A 20901-nucleotide genomic window follows, 5' to 3' on the forward strand; every position below is an offset into this window, starting at 1 on the left:
AACATGGAAAAGACTCCCTATTCAATAAATAGTGCTGGGATAACTGGCTAGCCATATGCAGAAGAATGAAGTTGGACCTTTACATTTTACCACATACAAAAATTAACTCAAGATGGATTGAAAACTTAAATGTAAAACATCAAACTATAAGAATCCTAGAAGAACACCTAGGAAACACCATTCTGGACATGGGCCTTGGGAAAGAATTTATGACTAAATCCTCAAAAGCAATTGCAACAAAAACAAAAACTGATAAATGGGACCTAATTAAATTAAACAGCTCTGAACAGCCAAAGAAACTATCAATAGAGTAAACAGACAGCCCCACAGAATGGGAGGAAATATTCACAAACTCTGCATCCAACAAAGGTCTAACAACCAGAATCTATAAGAAACTTAAACAAATGAACAAGCAAAAAACCACCCCATTAAAAATGGGCAAAAGATATTGACATGGTTTGGGTTTGTGTCCCTGCCCTAATCTCATGTTGAATTGTAATCCCCAATGTTGGAGGAGGGGGGCTGGTGGGAGGTGATTGGATCATGGGGGTGGATTTCCCTCTTGCTGTTCTCATGATAGTGAGTTCTCACAAGATCTGGTTGATTAAAAGTGTGTAGCACTTCCTCCTTCATTCTCTTCCTCCTGTTCTGGCCATGTAAGATGTGCCTGCTTCCTCTTTGCCTTCCACCATGACTGTAAGTTTCCTGAGGTCTCCCCAGTCATGCTTTCTGTACAGCCTGAGGAACTGTGAGCCAATTAAACCTCTTTTCTTTATAAATCTCAGGTAGTTCTTTATAGCAATGTGAAAACAGACTAATACAGATACAAACAGACACTTCCCAAAAGAAGACATACAAGCAGCCAGCAAACATGTGAAAAAATGCTCATTCTCACTAATCATGAGAGAAATGCAAATCAAAACCACAGTGAGATGCCACCTCACACCAGTCAGAATGGTAATTATTAAGACGTCAAATAACAACAGATATTGGCAAGGCTGTAGAGAAAAGGGAATGCTTATACACTGTTGGTGGGAATGTAAATGAGTTCAGCTACTGTGGAAAGCAGTTTGGAGATTTCTCAAAGAACTTAAATCAGAGCTGCCTTTGGACCTGGTAATCCCATCACTGGGTATATATCCAAAAGAAAACAAATCATTCTACCAAAAGACCCATGCACTTCATCACACTCAATGCAGGGCTATTCACAATAACAAAGTCATGGATTCAACCTAGGTGTCCATCAATGGTGGATTGTCTTTTTTAAAGGTGGTACATATATGCTGTGGAACACTATGCAGCCATAAAAAAGAACAAAAGCATGTCCTTTGCAGCAATATGGATGCAGCTGGTGGCCATTATCCTAAGCAAATTAACACAGAAACAGAAACAGAAAACCAAATCCCACATGTTTTCACTTGTAAGTGGAAGGTAAACATCAGATACTCATGGGCATAAAGATGGCAACAACAGACACTGGGGACTACTAGAGGGGGGAAGGAGGGAGGGCAAGAGTTGAAAAAATAACTATTGAGTACTATGTTCAGTACCAAGGTGACAGGATCGTTTATACCCCTGACCTCAGCATCATATAATATACCCAAGTATATTATGCACATGTACTCACTGTATCTAAAAAACTTGAAATGAAAAAAAACGTCTTGAAGAGTTTTCCATGTTAATATATATATAGATCTCCTTCATTGATTTTAAGGTTTGTTTACGAACCCATTATAAAGAATTCATTCATTTATTTATACTTCTAGAAAATATTTATTAAGTACCTACTATGTGCTTGAAACTATGGTAGGTGTTAGGAATGCAGCACTAAACAACAGAAGCAGAGGTAAAAACGCAGAGATTCTTGCATTTGTGGAGCTTATATTCTAGTGGAGGGAAACACAATATGTTAAATAAATCATAAAAACTGCAGGGTAAAGGGGATTGGGAGTACTAAACTCAGAGTGGGGTAAATTGCAACTAAAAATGAGGTGGATAGAGCAGGTCTCACTGAGAAGCATCCTTGAGTAGATGAGGGAGGGAGCTATGAGAATATGGAGGGAAGAATGTTTCAGGCAGCAGGAACAGTAAGAGCAAAGGCCCTGTGGCAGGAATGTAACTAATAGGTTCATGGAACAGCAAGGATGCCACTGTAGCTGGAAAGAGCAAGAGTGGCTACAGGGTAACCAGGTGGAAGATGATTGCAAACATCTGCTGCAGAAACGAAAGTGTCTCAAGATCAGGAAGGGAGCTGTGGAGGTAATGAGAAGTAGGCAGATTCTAAACATACTTTGCAGGTAGGTAGTCAACAAGATTTACTCGTGGTATTTATGGAGGGAGTGAGAGAAGAAGAGAATTGAAGATGATTCAGAGGTTTTTGTCCTAACAGTTGAAAGCACCGTGCTGCATTACTGAGATATACCATAGCTGATATAACCAGTCTTCTTTTTTTTTTTAGAGAGACAGGGTCTTGCTCTATCACCCAGGCTGGAGTGCAGTGCTGTGATTATAGCTCTCTGCAGCCTTGAACTCCAACTCAAGCAATCCTCCCACCTCAGCCTCCCAAGTAGTTAGGACTACAGGTGCATGCCATCATACCTGTCTAATTTTTATTTATTCATTATTTTTTGTAGATACAGTGTCTCACTATGTTTTCCAGGCTGGTCTCAAACTCCTGGCCTCAAGTGATTCTCCTGCCTTGATTTCCCAAAGTGCTGAGATTATAGGATGTGATATAATGTGCCCGGCCAAACTAGTTCTTTATAAACTAACATATAGATGACCTCCGGGTTTTCTCTACTATGAATAATTCTGCAAAAACTATACTCTTATATGCATCTTTGTGCACATCTGATTGGGTTTCCCACTAAACAATTTCACCTGTCTCTCTCCTCTGGAATGAATGAACTGAGCTGATCTAATCAAACCAACCAGAGGGGGTAGATGTGTGCTCAAGACGTGCAAAGGAATCAGTGAGTGACGCCAAGTTAAACACGAAGAAGAGGTTGTCTTTTCTCTTTTACATTTTCCCTTCCTGATTCATCCTGCTCACCAACTACACTGTGCATTACCAAATCAAATAACAGCAAACATTTTTGAGCATTTAAGTGCCAGGCATGATGTTCAGTGATTTGCAAGCATTATCTCCCTTTTACCCTCATGACCACACTATAAGGCATATGTTAAAATTATGTCCATTGGATAGATAAGAAGTAAAAGGAGACCTTGGAGGGGTTGAGTGCACCCCCAAGGTCACACAGGCATAAGCGACTGAATTTGGATTTGCACTTAGACAGTCTAACCTTATAGAGCTCACATCCTCAACCTGCTGCATTATGCAACTTTTAAATAAAAATCAGCTCCTACATATCCCTATGATTTTTTGCCTTAGAACAAATAAGCACTGACTAAATACTTTCAGTTGCATTGACAGCAAAGATTGTGCCTAGCCCCCTAAAAGACAGTACAGGGTAATGCAAAGGTCACAGGCTTTGAAATCAACTTTTAGCTGTGTGAACTTGGGTAACGTGCTTAACCTCTCTGAACCTCAGAGACACATATCAGGGCCCTGAGAAAATGAGACATAGCATGGCTAGTTTCCTATGGAGACTTGTTTAAAAACTTCTTCAAGATATTATATCCAAGTGTCCTGCTGGTGGCTGAAGACAGGTAGTGCAGTACAGAGTCTCTATTGGAGAAATCTAGATCATTCTCTTCACTCTCTGGGGCCTCCCTGCTAAGAGGCAGTTTCCTCTGAAACTTAGTTTCTTCCCTATCTGTCTTCCTCAAAACTTACTCCCTATCCTTCATCAGAGCTGCCACTGAAGTCACCAAACCATTGCAGTGCTGTAGAAAGAAGATTTGATTCAGAGTCAAAAAAAAAAAAAGAGCTCAGATCCCAACTTAGTTCATGAGAATTACTGTGTGACTAAAACAAACCTCTAGCCATCTCTGGGCCTCTGTTTCTTCATCTCTAAAATCATGGGTTTGAGTAAATAAACTCTGAATTCTGTATCAGGATGAACATCCTACAACTCTAACTCTGGAAGTTATGGGAAGGAAGAGAATGACGGATATAGTGAAGACAAAGAATCTGGCCCCCTACCGATATTTATTGATGTGTCAGAGGCCACAGTTGATTTGTCTTTTTCTGGAGCAGACACACGACTGTTGCTGATGCAGTGAAAGTCATTTTTTGCCTGAGGAAACAAAATGTTCTGGGAAATTTCACAAAAATTGCTTTTGAATTATCTAAAGAGCCACAAATTCACACCAAGCAGGGCATTACATGAAGCCTGAGGTCCCAAATGTTGACTGTAAATACTCCTCTGATGAAAATTTCACAACACTTTAGAGACATGCCCTGAAGTGGTTTAACAATCAGTTGTGTCGGGAAAGGCTGAGGAGGACTCCTAACTGGAGCTGAGTAGGGCCAGACTAACCCCAGATTTGTGTGTGAATGTGGGTCTCTGCCCAGAAGGGTGTGAAAACAGAGCTCTGGGAGGATGACATCCCTCACACCAAGGCTCCTCCATTCTACTCCAGGGCAAACACCAGGAAACACACAAATGCGCACACACGTACATCCTCACACCCCACCTCCACCCTCTCCTGAGAACCAGCATCGCTGAGGACATGTGGGATGGTAGATCCAGAGTAGGGCCCACAGTAACCCGGATCTGGCCTGACGGTTGATGGGATCTTGTCCCTGGAAATGGTTTTCTCTAGGCCTTAATTTTACTATCTGTAAAATGAAAGACTTGGACTTGAAGTTCTTAACCTCTGACAATCTACGGTTCCTTAATGAAATGAACACCTTCCTAACCCGCTGAAGAGGTAGTTTGCCTTTCTGCAGCCTGGACTTGGCTCTGGAGCCACCAGTTTTATTTGTCACACACAAATCCTCATACCCCTTCCTTGAGAATCTCTTCCCCTGCTCCGTGTGGTCCTGGCAGGAGCCAGAAGACCCCACAGTCACAGCCACAGTGATTGGTTTGGGGTTGGACAGAGTAAGTCCGATGCTGGCCTGATGTTTCTGTTACCTATTTTTGAGTTATCACACTGCTCTAAAACCTAATGACTTTAAATGACAATCATTGTATTCCCTCTCATGGTTCTGTAGCTGGAGTTTCAGCCATCTAGAGGCTAGACCAGTTGCCTCCAGATTGGATGAGCCTCACATGCTCTGTTGGTGCTGGTAGCAGCTGAGGACTTAACTGGGGCTCTTGAAGGGGGCATAGTTCTTCTCCCCTCCATGGCTTGGGCTTTTTAGGGTGTAACAGCTGGGTTCCAAAAGGAAGCAGTCCAAACAAGCAAGTCCACATGCACCGTGACTTATCCAGCTTCTGCTTACATCATGCTGGCTAAAGTCCTATTGGTCAAAACAAGTCACACATCCATGCTCAGAGCCACTGAGAGAGGGAACGACCCAAGAGAGTGATTACCAAAAAGCATGGTTCTTTGACTACCGCCAATCAACCAATAAATTACTTTTTGTGCTTACACAGTCACCAAAATATCCTTGACTGATACAGAGTCAATATTGGATCTGAATTCCATTCTTATCCTTACCACTTATTAGCTATGCAGCCCAAAAGTTTCCTAGCTTATCAGATATTCTGTTTCTTTATCCTTAAAATAGAGATAATACCCAGCAATAGTGTTCTGAAAAGTAAATAACATGTAAGGCCTGAAAATACTTTATAAATCCAAATGTGTGCTATACAAATAAACACACCACAGTGATGAAGAGAGAAACTGAAAGTTTAAGGCAATTTGGTTTGTTATTCATTCATTTTTATTAGAGATGTACTAGGTACACAGTATATTTTAACTGCCTGTATGGTGTAGAGGGGATGCCTAAGCCCTCAAAGAATTTAGAGTCTAATAGAGGAAATTGGTATTTACATATATAACATTAAACCAAGGCACCTTCAAAAATGCTGCTTCAAGAGAGGAAATAAAGTATTATGGAGAGAGATGGAGGGAATAAATAATTCCGAGTTGCATGGAGCGGGTAGGAGAGGAATGAGGACATCTTCAAAAATGTGGCACTTAACCTGAGACATAAAGAGTGTGTTGGCTTTTATATGCATAGAGGAGGCGAAATGCATTCAGGAGAGCAGTCACTAAATGAACAAAGGCTGGGAGGCATATAGTAAGTGCTTAATAAGTGTTATAGATGTATGAATAAATAAATAAATGAATGAACAAATAGGGGTCCAAGAATAGCACACAGTCCAGTGTTTCCATAGCAAAGAGAATGTGGGAGTGCTTGGTGAGAGAGAAAACCTGAGGAATAGATTGGGGCTACATTATGATGAGTTTTGAATGCCAGACCAAGAATTTCAGCATTTATTTTAATGGGGAGCCATTGAGGATTCTGGAGCATAATAGTCACAAGATCATAACCATATTTTACAGAAATCATTCTGTTGGTAATGCAGGATGAGCCTGGTAATGGCACCTATGTATGTTTCTCCCTACAGAGGCACCCCTCCTTCCCTTCTCAGTCTGTGGAGTGTGGGTAGGCCTGATACCCCCACTCTCTCACTCTGCTCCGGGGATGATCAGATGATTCAACTGGCCAAGGAGAGTATTTCATTCCTCTGCATCACAGGGATTGGTCCAGGGATGGGCACCTGACTTGAGCCAGGCCAATGAGATGGTGTCCTTGGACTTTAGGGGAAAATGTTAAAAAAAAAAAGGGGTGCTTTTCTTCCCCCACTGGCATTGCTTATCCGATAGCATGTATGTCTGAAGTTGATGGGGACAATAAAAACCTTACTGAGAATGAAGCTAACAGGGCAGAAATTAGAGACAGCAGAGAAAGGAAGGCCCTGACTGATGGCTTCATTTGAGTTCCTGGATAGAGCTGCCCTGAAAGTAACATTCCCCTGAATTTCCAACAGCATTGGAAATAATCCAATCACATCCCTTTCTGGCTTGAATTGCTTTTCTGCCTTTTTGTCATGGAATGATTCCTGACTAGATAGAGTTGGGCAATGTGTTAATCCCTAAACAGTCATTCACTCACCTAATAAATATGTTTCAGTGTCTGCCAGCTGCCAGCTACTCTTCTCAGCACTGGAAATAGAGTGAAAAAATAGACAAAAGTTCCTTCCCTCATGGAGACTACATTTTAGTTGAAGTCGTGGGGGACAGACAATAAACGAAATCAGTGAGTTAAACATATAGTATTCGAGATAGTGATCCATGGTCTGAGAAATGAAACAGGGGAGGGAACTGGAAGCATGGGCTGGAAGCAAGTTTGCAATTTTATATAAAGTTATCATGGTAGGCTTGGCTGAGAAGGGACTTGCAGTTGGTGAGGGGGTCAGCCTTGTGGAGAGGAAAAGCTTTCCAGCAAAGGGAACTTCTGTTGCCAAGACAGGACCGTGCCTGGAAGGTCCGTGGAGCAGCAAGGAGGCCGGGGTGGCTAAGGCATAGAGGACAAGGGGGTAGGTCAGATGAGATCAGAGTGATAATAGGGGAAGGTGGGGATCTTGGAAGCCTTTTTAAGAATTCACCTTTCATCCTGAAAGACAGAAGCTATTGGAGAGTTTTGAGTAGAGGAAGGGCATGTACTGATGCAGATTTAAAACGATCGCCCTGGTGGAATGCAGCGGCTCACACCTGTAATCCCAGCACTTTGGGAGGCCGAGGCGGGAGGATCATTTGAGGTCAGGAGTTCAGGACCAGCCTGGCCAACATGGGGAAACCCCATCTCTACTAAAAATACAAAAATTAGCCAGGCATGGTGGTGGGCGCCTGTAAGCCCAGCTGCTTGGGAGGCCAAAGCAGGAGAATTGCTGGAACCCAGGAGGCGGAGGTTGCAGTGAGCTGAGATCATGCCACTGCACTCCAGTCTGAGTGATGGAGTGAGACTCCCTCTCAAAAAAAAAAAAGTAATAATAATAATAAAATGATAGCCCTGGCTGCCACATCGAGTATAAAGAAGGGAGACCACAGAAACCAAGAGAGAGGGTGGTGACTCGGCCTGTGGTGGGAGATCTGTTCAGCCTCTGGATCTATTTTGAAGGTAAAAGCCAATAGGAGTTCCTGGTGAATCCGACACAGGGTCCTGGAAGAAAGATAGAAGTGTTGGGGAAGAAGAATAGGTATTGGGGACAGAGTGGTGGAAGAGCTAGACATTTTTTACTTGAGCAACATTTTTGCTTGAGTGCCTCAAAGGACAGAGTTGTTATTAGCAGAAGTGGGGAAGACAGACAGGAGCAAATTTAAGGATGAAGTTCCAGTGTTTGTTTCTATCATGTTAGATTTGAGGTGCCTGCTAGACTTCTAAGTGGAGACACGGAGTAGGTGGTTGAATATCAGAGTCTCACATTAAAAGAAAAGGTCTGGACTGCAGCTGTAAGTCTGCACCAACCTCAGAGAAAGATCAGAGGAAGTTCCAGCCTTATCAGTTCTACGAGGAAGATGCTCTAGCTGTTTTACCTCCCCAATGTCATGTCTTCTTTGTCCTATTTCCAACTGTAATTGCCTTGTAAGACAATGAGATGAGATGCACTTTCTTCCAATCTCAGAAGTCAATTCTAAATTCCGACAATCTTAACCAAAAAGACTATTTTTAAAAAACAGTTTTCAAGTTTAAAGTTCAGGTCTAGGAATCCAAGAGAACAGGAATGACCATGTACAAGAAAATAAAAGCTAACTCCCCAGGAACAAAGAGTCCTACCTATGAAGTTTCAAGGAAATCTGGAAATTCCTAGGATGTACACAAGGAGGAGCAAAGCAGGCACAGAGAGTGATGCTGGGGCTGACAGGTGGCAGATGAGGTGTCGATTCAGAATCCTGGTGGGTTTCATCAGCTGATGAATACTGAAAGGCTCTGACAATTTTATTTCTGGCTTAAAATAGGAACTATGAATATGGAGGGATCTTTTAAATGTTAATAGAAGCAGTATTAAGGAAGAAAATTGGACCTATTGTTTTGCAAACAGCTGGATCTACTGAAGCAAATTCAGTGTGTATTTCTGAGGATTCCTTTCAAAATGTGCTCAATTATAATAAGCAAAAACTCCAGGGATGCTCACTGTAGGAAAAAGACCCTGGGGATTTGGAATCAGAAGATCTGGCTTCCAGCTCCAGTTCTTTGGCAATCATTGACTTCTGAATGTCATATTCTAAAATGCAGATTCCAAGATTACTCAAGGCTGCTGGGAGGTAGAAGAAAGGCAATGTATGTAGTAATGATAGAGCTAAAAGCATTGAGGGCTACCACTGCAGGCACCGGGCTAGGTAACTGTTGGGCACTGACCCAAGACTTCTGCATCTGGAAGATGTAGGTTAAGGTTGAGGACTTTGGAAGAAGATCTGGGTTCAAATCCCATCTCTGCCATTCGTTTGCTGGGTGAGCTTAAGCAAATTATGCATCCTCTCTGTACTCAATCACCTCATCCACTAAATGGGGATTATAACACTTCTTGTCTTATTAAGGACATTATCAAAAAAATAAATGAGCTATTATATGTGAAGCACTTAACATAGTACCCAGCACATCATACTCACTCAACAATTATTGGCATTTATTGCCATTATGTGTAATTCATAACAGGCTATGAGGCGCGCAGTCATTACTACTGCCATATTATAGCTGTTGAGTTAGAATGATCAAATAACTTGTCCCAGGCACTTAGCTGGTAAATAATAAACATCACTAGTAAATAGTAAAGAATGTAAAAGTGGTAATTATTTGTATTTTTGTATTTAGAAAGATTCATCAATCTATTTTTCCCTAATGTTGAGCTGATTTCAGCTTTTGCTCATTCTGTTTCTCAGCTGAGATGCTATTAACTTCCATCTCTCTGCAGCTGCCTCTATCCAAATATCCAGTTATCACTCACATGTCACAATTTCAAAGAAGACTTTCCTGACCATCAAAATAAAGCATTCTCTATTGCCCCCCTCGGTGTAACTGCCTGTAATGTTACCCTGTTTTATATTCTTTACAGAAGGTATCCATTAGCTTACTTGTTTGGTTGTGGTCTGTCTCCTCCCGCCAGAATATAAGCATGGACTTTGGCTTCTTCATCAATGCCTAGAATAGTGCCTGGCACATAGTAGATGCTCAATAATAGAATGATTACTGACTAATAACAATTCTCTCACCACCTGTCTGAGCCTTCTGACCATGACCTCATTTTATTTCTCTTATAAATCCTTTTTAATCAATTAGTCTTTCTTGAGATCCATCAGAAAACAATCAAAAAGTTGGGATAAATATTGCTGCTCTCTTGATTTATATATTCCACCCCCCGCCCTCACCCCTCGCTTCCCAATTCCTCTCTCCTGCACATTTACAAGGCTAACAGGACAGTACGATCAGACGTGATTTCTCCTCTCCTGAAGGCTGGTGCTAAATTGTGAGGCTTAACAAGATGCCCATTGCTCTTACTCATTGGAACTGTCACGCCGTGGCTGAACCAATATTGGGAGTCATATTGTACATCAAAGTTCATTTTGTTCCCACGCTATTGTACCTGCAAGCAGAGTCTCTGTCACGTTTGTTTTAATACCAGGGTTCCAGAGGGAAAATGCCAACTGAATTCATTACTAAAATAAATTGAAACTACATGAGTAGGCTGAAATGGAAGAGATTTCCAAGACACTTTAACTTCTGAAACTCAGGGTCCAGTCATAAACTGACAACCTCTGAAACACATGCCACCTCTCATTGGAAGCTAAGAGTCTCTTGGCCAGGACCAGAGACCACAGTTAGACCTTTGCGAATCTACATTACCCTTCCTCATTAACCAACAAAAAGGGACCTTCTTGCCCAGAGACTTTCTTTTTCCTTCTTTCCAATAATTTCCCCACTGTTCATAAAAATAATGAGAGCATTAATAGTAATATAATTATATACCAACTGTTAACCTTTTACAATTATTCATAATTATAATGAATAAGTATATACTTATAATAGTATAAGTATAGCTACTTCTACTTTGTATATACTTTCATAGTACATATGATTACATACTATCCACTATTTCAATGTCTGAGATACAGTAGTGACATATAGCTGTACCTCCTATCTGCACTCTCATGGGGAAGACAACATAAAAGATATATAAATCAATTAATTATACATTGTGGTAAGTGCTATGAAGAAAACTCATACAGGGTTGAGACTGAAGGAGGAAATCTACTTTAGATGAAGCAGATAAGATTTAAGCTAAAATCAAAGGGTAGATAAGAAGAGGAACTATGTGAAGTGTGTGTATACACGTGCATGCATGCACATGTGTGTACAACTACAGGCACATCCCCACTCTGTGGATGAGGACACCAAGGCCCTGAAAAGTTAAATTTCTTGCCCAAGATCACTCCCATGTTATGAGGCAGGGCTTCTTTTGTATTTTTGTTTTTTTTTTTTAGAAGCAAATTTAAATGTGTCATTTACTTTTATTTTCATTATTAAAAAGGGGTTATTTTATTTTTATTGAAAATACTTAATTGGCAAATTAAAATTTTGTATGTTCAAGGTGTATAGCATGATGATTTGGTATATGTATATGTGTGTACTGATCACCACAAATTAATGAACACATCTATCAGCACCTCGAGTTAACATTTTAGGAACTAGTTTGGTCAAACTCTGAATTACACACCCTTTCCACAGTTCTATGCTGTTTCTTGCTTAAATCAGAGAAGATAGAGGACTGGTGCTTAGTCAGAGAAAGAGGTCAGGTGTCACAGTCTGGCGTCCCCTGTGCATTGCAGTGATGGCTGAGCAAGGTTCCCAGGGCAGCTGCAGTAGCAGCTATGGGTCTGCAGAGTGGAAAAGGCTCTTGCTCCGCCACAGAGGGAGAAGGGGTGAAAGGTACTGAAATGAAAGGAAAGCAGCAAAGCCAAGAACACTGCTTGTAGAAAATGTGGCTGACAAGCGGTCCAAGAAAATATCTAGGAGATGAAAACTTTGTAAGAACCGACCCGAAGCCAAGACAGATGAACTTGAGTCCCCAAATTCACACTTCCTTTGGGTCCACTGAGCAGGTGGAACTCAGATATTGGTCAGATTTCAAAGTCCATTTCTGAAATCCCCTTCAGATCCTATAGCCAGATGACTTTTCCCATTTCCTCCTTTAATTCGTTCAGAAGGGACACATATTGTGTATTCTACTCCTGGCACTGACAGCACAAAGAGAATGAAGTGGCCAGTGACTGGCCTCCTCTAAATAGGTTCACCTGACCAGGCACGGTGGCTCACACCTGTAATCCCAACAGTTTGGGAGTCCAATTTGGGAGGATTACTTGAGTCCAGAAGTTCGAGACTAGCCTGGGAAAGATAGTGAGACCCCATCTGTACAAAAAATACAACAACAAAAAAATTAGCCCAGTATGGTAGCTGAGGTGAGAGGATCACATGAGCCCAGGAGATTGAAGCTGCAGTGAGCTGTGATTGTGCCACTGCACTCCATCCTGAGAGACACAGTGAAGACCCTATCTCAAAAATAATTAATTAATTCAGGTTCACCTGACACCCAGAAGGCAATCAGCAAGTGTCCAGGCAGCAGCCCTGATGAGTTCCCAGGCACTGAGTGCCAGCTTTGCTCCAGGTGTTCTGCCAGTGCTGGGTGGACGAAGGTCATAATATCATTTCACCCCACAGAGCCCAGAGTCCAGTGGAGAATACAGCGGGTCAACCAGCAGTTACAGCCTGTGAGGCAGGAGCTGTGGGAGAGGGAGTTTCGGGAGGCCATGAGAGCTAAAAAGGGGGTTCTTAGCCCTGACCAGAGATCAGGAAGTCTTCCTGGATGAAATGACCCCTCTTTCATTCATTCAGCAAATAACTACAGTACCCCTGTTACATGCCAGACACTGCTCCAGGTGCTGGAGTTACAGCAATGTGCAACAAAACCCCGGCCCTCGTGGAGCTGACATCCCAGGGGCAGGGGAAAGACTACACACAGATACGTAATAAGCAAATAAATAGTGTAAACAATTTGATAGATGGTGGTAAGTGTTTTGAAGAACACAAAACAAAGCAAAGGAGAGTGACAGAGCAGGAGAGCTACTGTGGAGTGGGTGGGCAGTGGAGACGCCATAGAAGAGCTCTAAATAGCAAGACGAGGCCTATGAAGAGGAGGTATGAGGCAGAGTCCTGTGGAAAGGCCTAAGGTGGCACCAGCCTGGCCTTGTCAACTGTAGGAAGGCCAGTGTGACCTGAGTAAAGTGACCAGTCACTCACCAAGGGCAGCTTGGACAAGCAGAGATGAACTCAGAGACAGAAGTAGGGCCAGCTCATGGGGGCCTGGTACAGGTTTTGGATTTAATCCACAGTGCAATGGAAACCCATTGAAAGGTTTTAAGGAGGATATGGAAACGCTCTGATTTACATTTTTAAACAGTAACCCTTGTCAAATGGATTGTTGAGTGCGTAGATTGTTAGCCTCTATCCTTTTTTAACAAAATTTTATTTCAGAGTAATTTTAGATTTACAGAAAAGTGACAAAAGTAGTACAGTAGAGACTTCCCATGCCTCTCACCCAATTTCTGCCATCGTTAACATCTACATGGTACATTCATCACAACTGCAACATTAACGTGGGTAGATTACCACTAACCAAAAGACAAACTGTGGACTTCACCTGTTTTTCTACTAATGTCCTTTTTTGGTTCCAGGATCCAACTCAGGATAGCACATTGCATTTAGACCCATGGTCTTCCAAATAGTTTTTCTATATTTGAGGAAAGGCCTACATCATCTAGGATCCACTTCTCTTTCTTGTAACTAAAAGTCCTGATGGATAAGGGGAAAAGAGTGGGCTCAGGAACTAGGCAAGAGATGAGAGGGCCCACTCAAAAAAACGGGGTGGGAAGTCAATTTAGTTTATACAGTCACATCAATTACTATAAAATAAGGGTATTTTAATACCCCAAATTAGAAAGAACAGCCTCAAAATAGAAGTCTTTTATGCTGGATAAATTTAGCTTTATGAAAAACTTAATACATTGCCGGAAATTTTCTCCTTTTTCTGAGAAGAATGAAAATTTATATGAACTTACATTGGTCCAGGCCGCAGAAGCTTTTCTAGGGACAAAGATCTTTTCATGTAATTTTTAAAAATATTTTAAATAAATAGAGACACCATTTCATCATGTTGCCCAGGCTGGTTTGGAACTCCTGGGCTCAAGTGATCCGCCTGCCTCAGCCTCCCAAAGTGCTGGGATTACAGGCAGGCATGAGACCATGCCTAGCTGGGGACAATAATCTCTGAAAAAATAAAATAAGAAAAAAAGTGGATTCGCAGAATTACAACTGCTTAATCAGCAAATACTGAGTGAGCACCTTCTATGTGTCAAACACTATGAAACACACTCAGGAGTTTTGATTTTAGAATCATGCTACAGACCAAAGAAAATCCAATGTCTAACAGCAGAGGAGATTTGTTACAAAGCTGGTGGAGCTGGTGAGTAAAGGCAACTCAACATTTCTGTGTTGGCTATTAGATGAGCGCAGCAACTGAGGAGTGCTGCACAGGAGATCGTCCCTGGGATGGGATGGCTGGCCACTCCTCTTCTTATGGAAAAAAGCCTCCTATCAAAGTTGGGGCTTCCAGTATAATTTAGTCAGAGAAAACCAAGTTTCAGGGCAACTTCAGTTGTGTCTACACCTCAACAAGCAGCTGTCTTTATGGTAGTATCTCTTCCCTACTTCTTCCTTATCATTTCACTTGGTCTAAGTTGGGATCCTTTGGTAGGAAATCTTAGGGCAAATGATACAAATCTTGATCCTCATTAAGAAGATTTAAAAAAATAACAAATCTGGTCAGGCATGGTGCCTCACGCCTGTAATCTCAGCACTTTGGGAAGCTGAGGCAGGTGGATCACCTGAGGTCAGGAGTTTGAGACCAGCCTGACCAACATGGTGAAACTCTGGCTCTACTAAAAATACAAAAATTAGCCAGGCATGGTGGTGTGTGCTTATAATCTCAGCTACTCAGGAGGCAGAGACAGGAGAATCACTTGAACCCTGGAGGTGAAGTTTGCAGTGAGCCGAGATGGTGTCATCGCACTCCAGCCTGGGTGATCGAACAAGACTGCATCTCAAAAAAAAAAAAAAAAAAATCTGATTGAGTTTCTACAATAAGCACAGCAGATAAAGATGGGCAGTACCTCCACTGCCTTCTCACCAGCAGCAGAGTGGTCAAGAGAAAAAGGCCACTGCAATTGAGTGATGCTGGGGTTGTGGAATTATGCCCTTGGGCATCTGTGAGAGACTGCCAGAGGCAAAGTCAGGCCACCTGACAATGGAGCTTTTTACTTCCTTTTCCTAATGTTATAGTCTTAGAAGCAGAGGTTACTTTCAAAGAGTGGCTTGGGGACTTGCATTAGGATCACCAGAGGTTCTTGGTAAGAAAGAAAAATCCTGGATATCTCTTCCAGGCCTCCTGAAGTGGAATTTCCAGCATCTGTATTTTAAGTAAGCCCCTTAAGTGATCTTAACCTACCTGAAACCTTGAGAGCTGCTGTCCCACAGGCTCCCCACCCATCTATGGATGGCTGTGGTGAGAGTGAAGGGTGGGGAATACGCAAATGATCTGGGAGGAGGTTCTACAGAAGGTGAAGGATGGAGCAGGTGCAGGGGGCCATGTCCTATTAGGCCATTCCTGTATACTCATTACAGGTAGAGAATGGTTATTTTTGGGTAGTGTTAATCAGTCTGTGGATGTTTTGCAAACCCTTCTAGTTATTGTTCCTGCTTGGCCTGACCTTTCCTGAGGCTATTGTCCACCTTGATTCTGTAGGGCCCTTTGGGCTGAGAACTTCAAAAGCCAGAGATTATTCTCCACATTCTCCAACTTTCATGTGGTAGATTCCAGAACAACCTCAAGCCAGTGAATCCTGCTGGTTACAAATGTAGGCTCAGGCCGGGCACAGTGGCTCACGCCTGTAATCCTAACACTTTGGGAGGCCGAGGTGGGTAGATCACTTGAGGTCAGATGTTTGAGACCAGCCTGGCCAATATGGTGAAACCCCGACTCTACTAAAAATACAAAAATTACCTTGAAATCACTTGAACCCAGGAGGCGGAGGTTGCAGTGAGCCCAGATCATACCACTGCATTCCAGCCTGGGTGACAGAGCAACACTTCATCTCAAAAAAAAAAAAAAAAAAAAAAAGAAGGTAGGCTCTAGGATCTACACATTAGAGGGCTGTGTGTCTTTGGACATTTCCTTGTGCCTCAGTTTTTCTCATCTGCACAGTGGGTTCACCTCTAAGACTCAGCTCATGGGTAGCAAATGAGATAACCTATTCAGAGCTTTCAGCACGGGCCTGGAACAGAATTAATGCCTGGTAAATATTAGCTCAAATGCACAACTGGTCAACAATGCAGGGTACCCATGCACACCCAGCTGACACAGAGTCACCATGCGGGGAGGGAAGAAAAGAAAGACAAGCTTATTCATGGGGAAGCAGATGATGCTCTGCAGAGAATTCAAGGAGCTGTGCATGGCTGTGTGGGAGGCGAGGAGGTGGAGGAAGCGGGGGCGCTGCTCAGAGCCTCTGCTTCTGCTGGGGCGGAAATCATGTGTGACGAGAAAGAAAAAGAAAAGAAGGGAAGTGACAAACTGACTGTACATGTGTCTGTCATCGTGGATGAGCAATAAAGATGATAAGAATCCTCAAGACAATGATGAATCCTGCATCATTAGATGAGGAATAAAAAAGCTTATTATTAGGGGAAATTGATGCTCTGTGGAACCAGAGCTTTTAGAACAAAGAGCATCAAACTGGCATTTTTCCAGGCTGGGGAAGTGTTGTTTCATTCATGATCAGTTACAGGCATTAGGGTCTGTTGCTTTCTTTTGTTTTATTGTTCTGTTGCCCCATTTTCTCCACCAGGCCCGAGGCTGACCCCTGAAGGGAGTCTATGAAAAAGCTCTTGAAGGAAGGCATTGGGAAGGGAAAGGCCTCCTTGTCACAGAGGGCAATTTGTATTACGAAGAGTTTCATTTGAATTGCCTAGAAAATACTTCAGAGACAGATCTATATAATCTCATCATAAATTCAACCTCATACTTTTCAAAGGAGGCAAAGAAGGGTATAGACATAGCTATCAGGCCTGGATTCAAACAAGGTTCAAATTAAGGTGACTTCCTATATTACCTTGAGGAAATCACTGAACTCTCAAAACTTTAGTCTCCCAATCTGTAAAGTAAAATTAAGATTATGACCAACCTTAGAGGGTCATTGTGAAATAGGGAACAAGCATGAATGGTGGTCTAGAGCAAGCCCTTAGCCACTGTCATCATCTTTTTTGTCATTGTCATTGTTCTCACACAGCTAAGAGGTTATGGGAACAAGCGTGGAAACCAACTTAAAATCAAGAAGTTCCCTGACTTAAAATCATAGCCACATCCAGAAAACATGCAAATCATGCATTTCAACCCTAATAACAATGGGGGCCATTGCCAGATTTATTTCCTAAGCATCTTTTTTTTTGAAAAGCAGTTATTTCCAGGGTAGGAAACCTCCAGAATCCACATCTCCTTTTAAGATACAAAACAGTATTATGTCAGGATGGACACGTTCTCCACAGTATTTGCCTGTTACTCCCACTCGCCCCCCAAGGTTAATTTGCCAGTCTTCTTTCTTCCCCAAAGTGGATTCCAAAGGCACACACGGCTCAGAAAGGAAAGCAATTCTTGTTCTTCTTTCTCAGGCTTTCCTGTGTTTCAGACCCAAATATTTGAACTTTCATGTTCTGGTCTCCCCACAGTTGGGGATCAGTGTAAGGACATTTCAGAAATAGAAGAGGTGTGAGAATGAGAGTAAGTGCGCAGAATATAGACAAGGACCATGATCCAAAAAAAGAAAACGCACCCTCCCACTCACTGAATCATTCTGTAAACACCATCAGAATGTCTGCTGAGTGCCAGGTCCTGTGCTCAGTGCTGGACAACAAGGAGAGGAGAACGCAGACTTTCATCTAGAAGTTCACAGCCTGGAAGACAGTGAGGAATGACCCCAGGGGTGTGGAGCAGGGAGCGGCACCTGTCACATCCTCAAGATTGTCCCACTGACACCTTCTGATGAGATTATTAGGTTTGGGTGCCGTGGACTAGCCTCAAGAGTAGGTGGTGAACATCCAGGAATAACCCAAATACCTCCCCACCCCTCACCTGTCTCCATGGCTGAACTCTGTTTTGTTTTGTTTTGTTTTGTTTTGAGATGGAGTCTCACTTTGTCACCAGGCTGGAGGGCAGTAGTGCGATCTTGGCTCACTGCAACCTCCGCCTCCTGGGTTCAAGCGATTCTCCTGCCTCAGCCTCCCAAGTAGCTGCGACTACAGGTGTGCACCACCATGCACAGCTAATTTTTGTATTTCTAGTAGAGACGGGGCTTCACCATGTTGGCCAGGATGGTCTTGATCTCCTGACCTCGTGATCTGCCCGCCTCGGCCTCCCAAAGTGGTGGGATTATAGGCATGAGCCACTGTGCCCAGCCGGCTGAACTCTTATTAGTCCTCATTATTTTAGAAGGGAATGCCAGTTCCCGTGATTGCCACTTTTCAGTTGAATGCTGGTATTCCTAGGAGACCTCGTTATCAGCCATGACAAACTCCCTTTCCCTAACTCCTTTAACAGAACTTTACAACTTACAAAACATTTTCATGTTTATGATCTGGTAGTAGGGCAGGCAATTTCATTCCCACTTTACAGATGAGGAAGCTAAATAATTAGCCTGTGGTCTCACAGCTCAAAGGCAAAATAGCTGGGAGGTGAACGGGGTCTTTTGACTCCAAGTCTACGGCTCAGCAAAGCCAGCCAAAGATCATTGCTATCCCCTAGTAACTTAGACGTAAGTTACTCTTTCCTCTTAAAAGTAAATATTTTGTAGTTCCATGGAAGGAAGGACTGAGAGTTCTCACATCCTTCAATACTCACAGCAGAGACTGCCCAGTCCTGTGGGCATGGGGAAAGGTCAAAGTGTCCAGGAAAAGCTGGTAATTATGACCAGTTCCTGGGTGCTTCCCATATGCCCAGCACTGTGCTGCAAGCAGGCTTCAGCTGTGTCACCTGAATGTCCCTGACTTCACCTGCTCCCACCTGTGTAACTGTAGTCCCTCCCACCCCATTACTTAGGGATTTCCCCCCATCTACAGGAAGCAGCTCAGGAACAAGCCCCTTCATGCTCTCTATTAATATTTACTGCCCATTTACAAGTCCTTATGGGAATTACCTTGGCATCCCTGTGATACTATGGCCTCCATTAAAACACTACCTTCCTGCCTGGGACCTCACACCCTGGAAAAGCCAAACAGACTCGGTTCCCTTCTGTGCTCAGTGCATGCCTAGTGCTGTGTGTGAGCCCCTCCCCAAATGCTGCATTGTATTTTGTCCACTTGGACTCTGAGCTACTAAGTTTCCCGCACCGCCTGGGGAGAACAGATCCTCCAGTTTACAGCTCCTGCTTCACAGGGACTGAGCATCTGTTCTTGGGGTCAGGTGGGGGCAGACTCCTCATTAGAGCTTGCACTGTCCCTGTCTCCTCATTTCTTTCCCCAGGTCCCACATCAAAGCCTCCTCCCTTCTCCTTCAGTCCAAAGTCACATAGACAAATCAGGGAAAGTGGAGAATCTGGACCCCCAAAACCAACCGAACATTGCTGGATAATTCTGGAAAACTGACAGCCCTGGGAGGGCATGCAGAAGAGGATCCCAATGAGGAACTCTTAAAAATCCTCCATAGAAACCACAATTGTTATTTATTGAGACCTTGCATGCATATCTAATTAACTGTCACAAGAACACTGTGATGCAAGTACCCTTACTTCCTTCAATTTACGTTAAGAAAATGGTAGCCTCATTCTCCAAGCTAACAAGTGAGGAGATGACCCCAGCCCCTCGACTCTTAACCCCAGTGCAATGCTGAGTCCCACTCCCTGAGTTTCAAGGGTTTGCAGATCCAGGTGGTATTTCTTGCGAATCAATTGCTTGGAGAAACAATGACAAAGAAGGGTTTAAGTATTGGGTAGGCAGGTGGGTGGGAGGGAGGAGGAGAAGCTGTTAATTTTAGATGTGTAATTCAGACGATCATTAGGTGACAGAGGTGTCACCATGCCCCTTATCTTTGTCATCCCCCTTCTAAAATAAGGGTCAGAGCCTGTAATTTCCTCAGGGGGAAGATCCATCCTTCGCGTGCTTAAAACCCCTGGGGAGGGCAGGACCAAAGAAGACAATAGAGGAGAAGACTCTGGGCTGTGGAAGTCTCCTGTTTTCTGCCCCAACCTCCCCAAAACATGTCCTCAACACATAGTAGAGGGTCTTGTGAGGTAGGAGAATGTTTCAGAAATTTATTTTTTAGTTTGTCCCAGGCTGACAAAACTACATTGAAACCGAGGCACCCAGGGCCCTGATTCCTGTGCTTGGGTCACTTGGATGTGTGGCAGCAATGACTTGTGGATCCTAACCCCCTAGAACACTGAGTCTCTCCTCCTCACTGTTTAGAGTACTGCTACAAAAATTGAAAATCAAGCAATTATTGATGTAGCCAAAATAAGGACCCTAAAATTAGAATTGCAGCCAGGTGGGGGTGTCTACACTATTACTCCTGCTCCAAAATATAAAAGTGATAGTAACTCACATCTGCCTGGTGTTTACTGTTGCCAGGCACTGTCCTCAATGTGTGGTCCTGGATCCACATCAGCGTTGCCTGAAAACTAGTTAGAGATGCATAGGCCCTGCCCAGATTGAACTGGAAACCATGGGGATGGGCCCAGCAATCTGTGTCTTAACCAGCTCTTCAGGTGATTCTGATGCTCTCTAAAGTTTGAGCACCCTTGCCTTACTTGGCTGAATCCTCACAATGACTGCGGAAGGTATGGAAATTATTGGGCATTATTGTTTTCATTTTATAGAGAAGGAACCTG

General features: G+C 43.0%; 1 protein-coding gene across 2 annotated transcripts in view; it reads right to left on the reverse strand.

Moving 5' to 3' along the window:
• Window positions 1-20901, reverse strand: part of GRXCR2 (glutaredoxin and cysteine rich domain containing 2) — an 83059-nt gene that overhangs the window by 45121 nt on the left and 17037 nt on the right. The window contains exon 1 of one of the 2 annotated variants that reach the window (XM_002816035.3): window positions 20616-20815. The exons of the other annotated variant lie outside the window; for it this stretch is intronic. The gene's annotated coding sequence lies outside the window, so the exon portion shown is untranslated. Of the gene's footprint in view, window positions 1-20615; window positions 20816-20901 lie in introns of those variants that run through there. 2 annotated transcript variants of the gene reach the window in all.

Source organism: Pongo abelii, chromosome 4, assembly GCF_028885655.2.
Source record: "Pongo abelii isolate AG06213 chromosome 4, NHGRI_mPonAbe1-v2.0_pri, whole genome shotgun sequence".
In the NCBI taxonomy this organism is placed as follows: Eukaryota; Metazoa; Chordata; class Mammalia; order Primates; family Hominidae; genus Pongo; species Pongo abelii.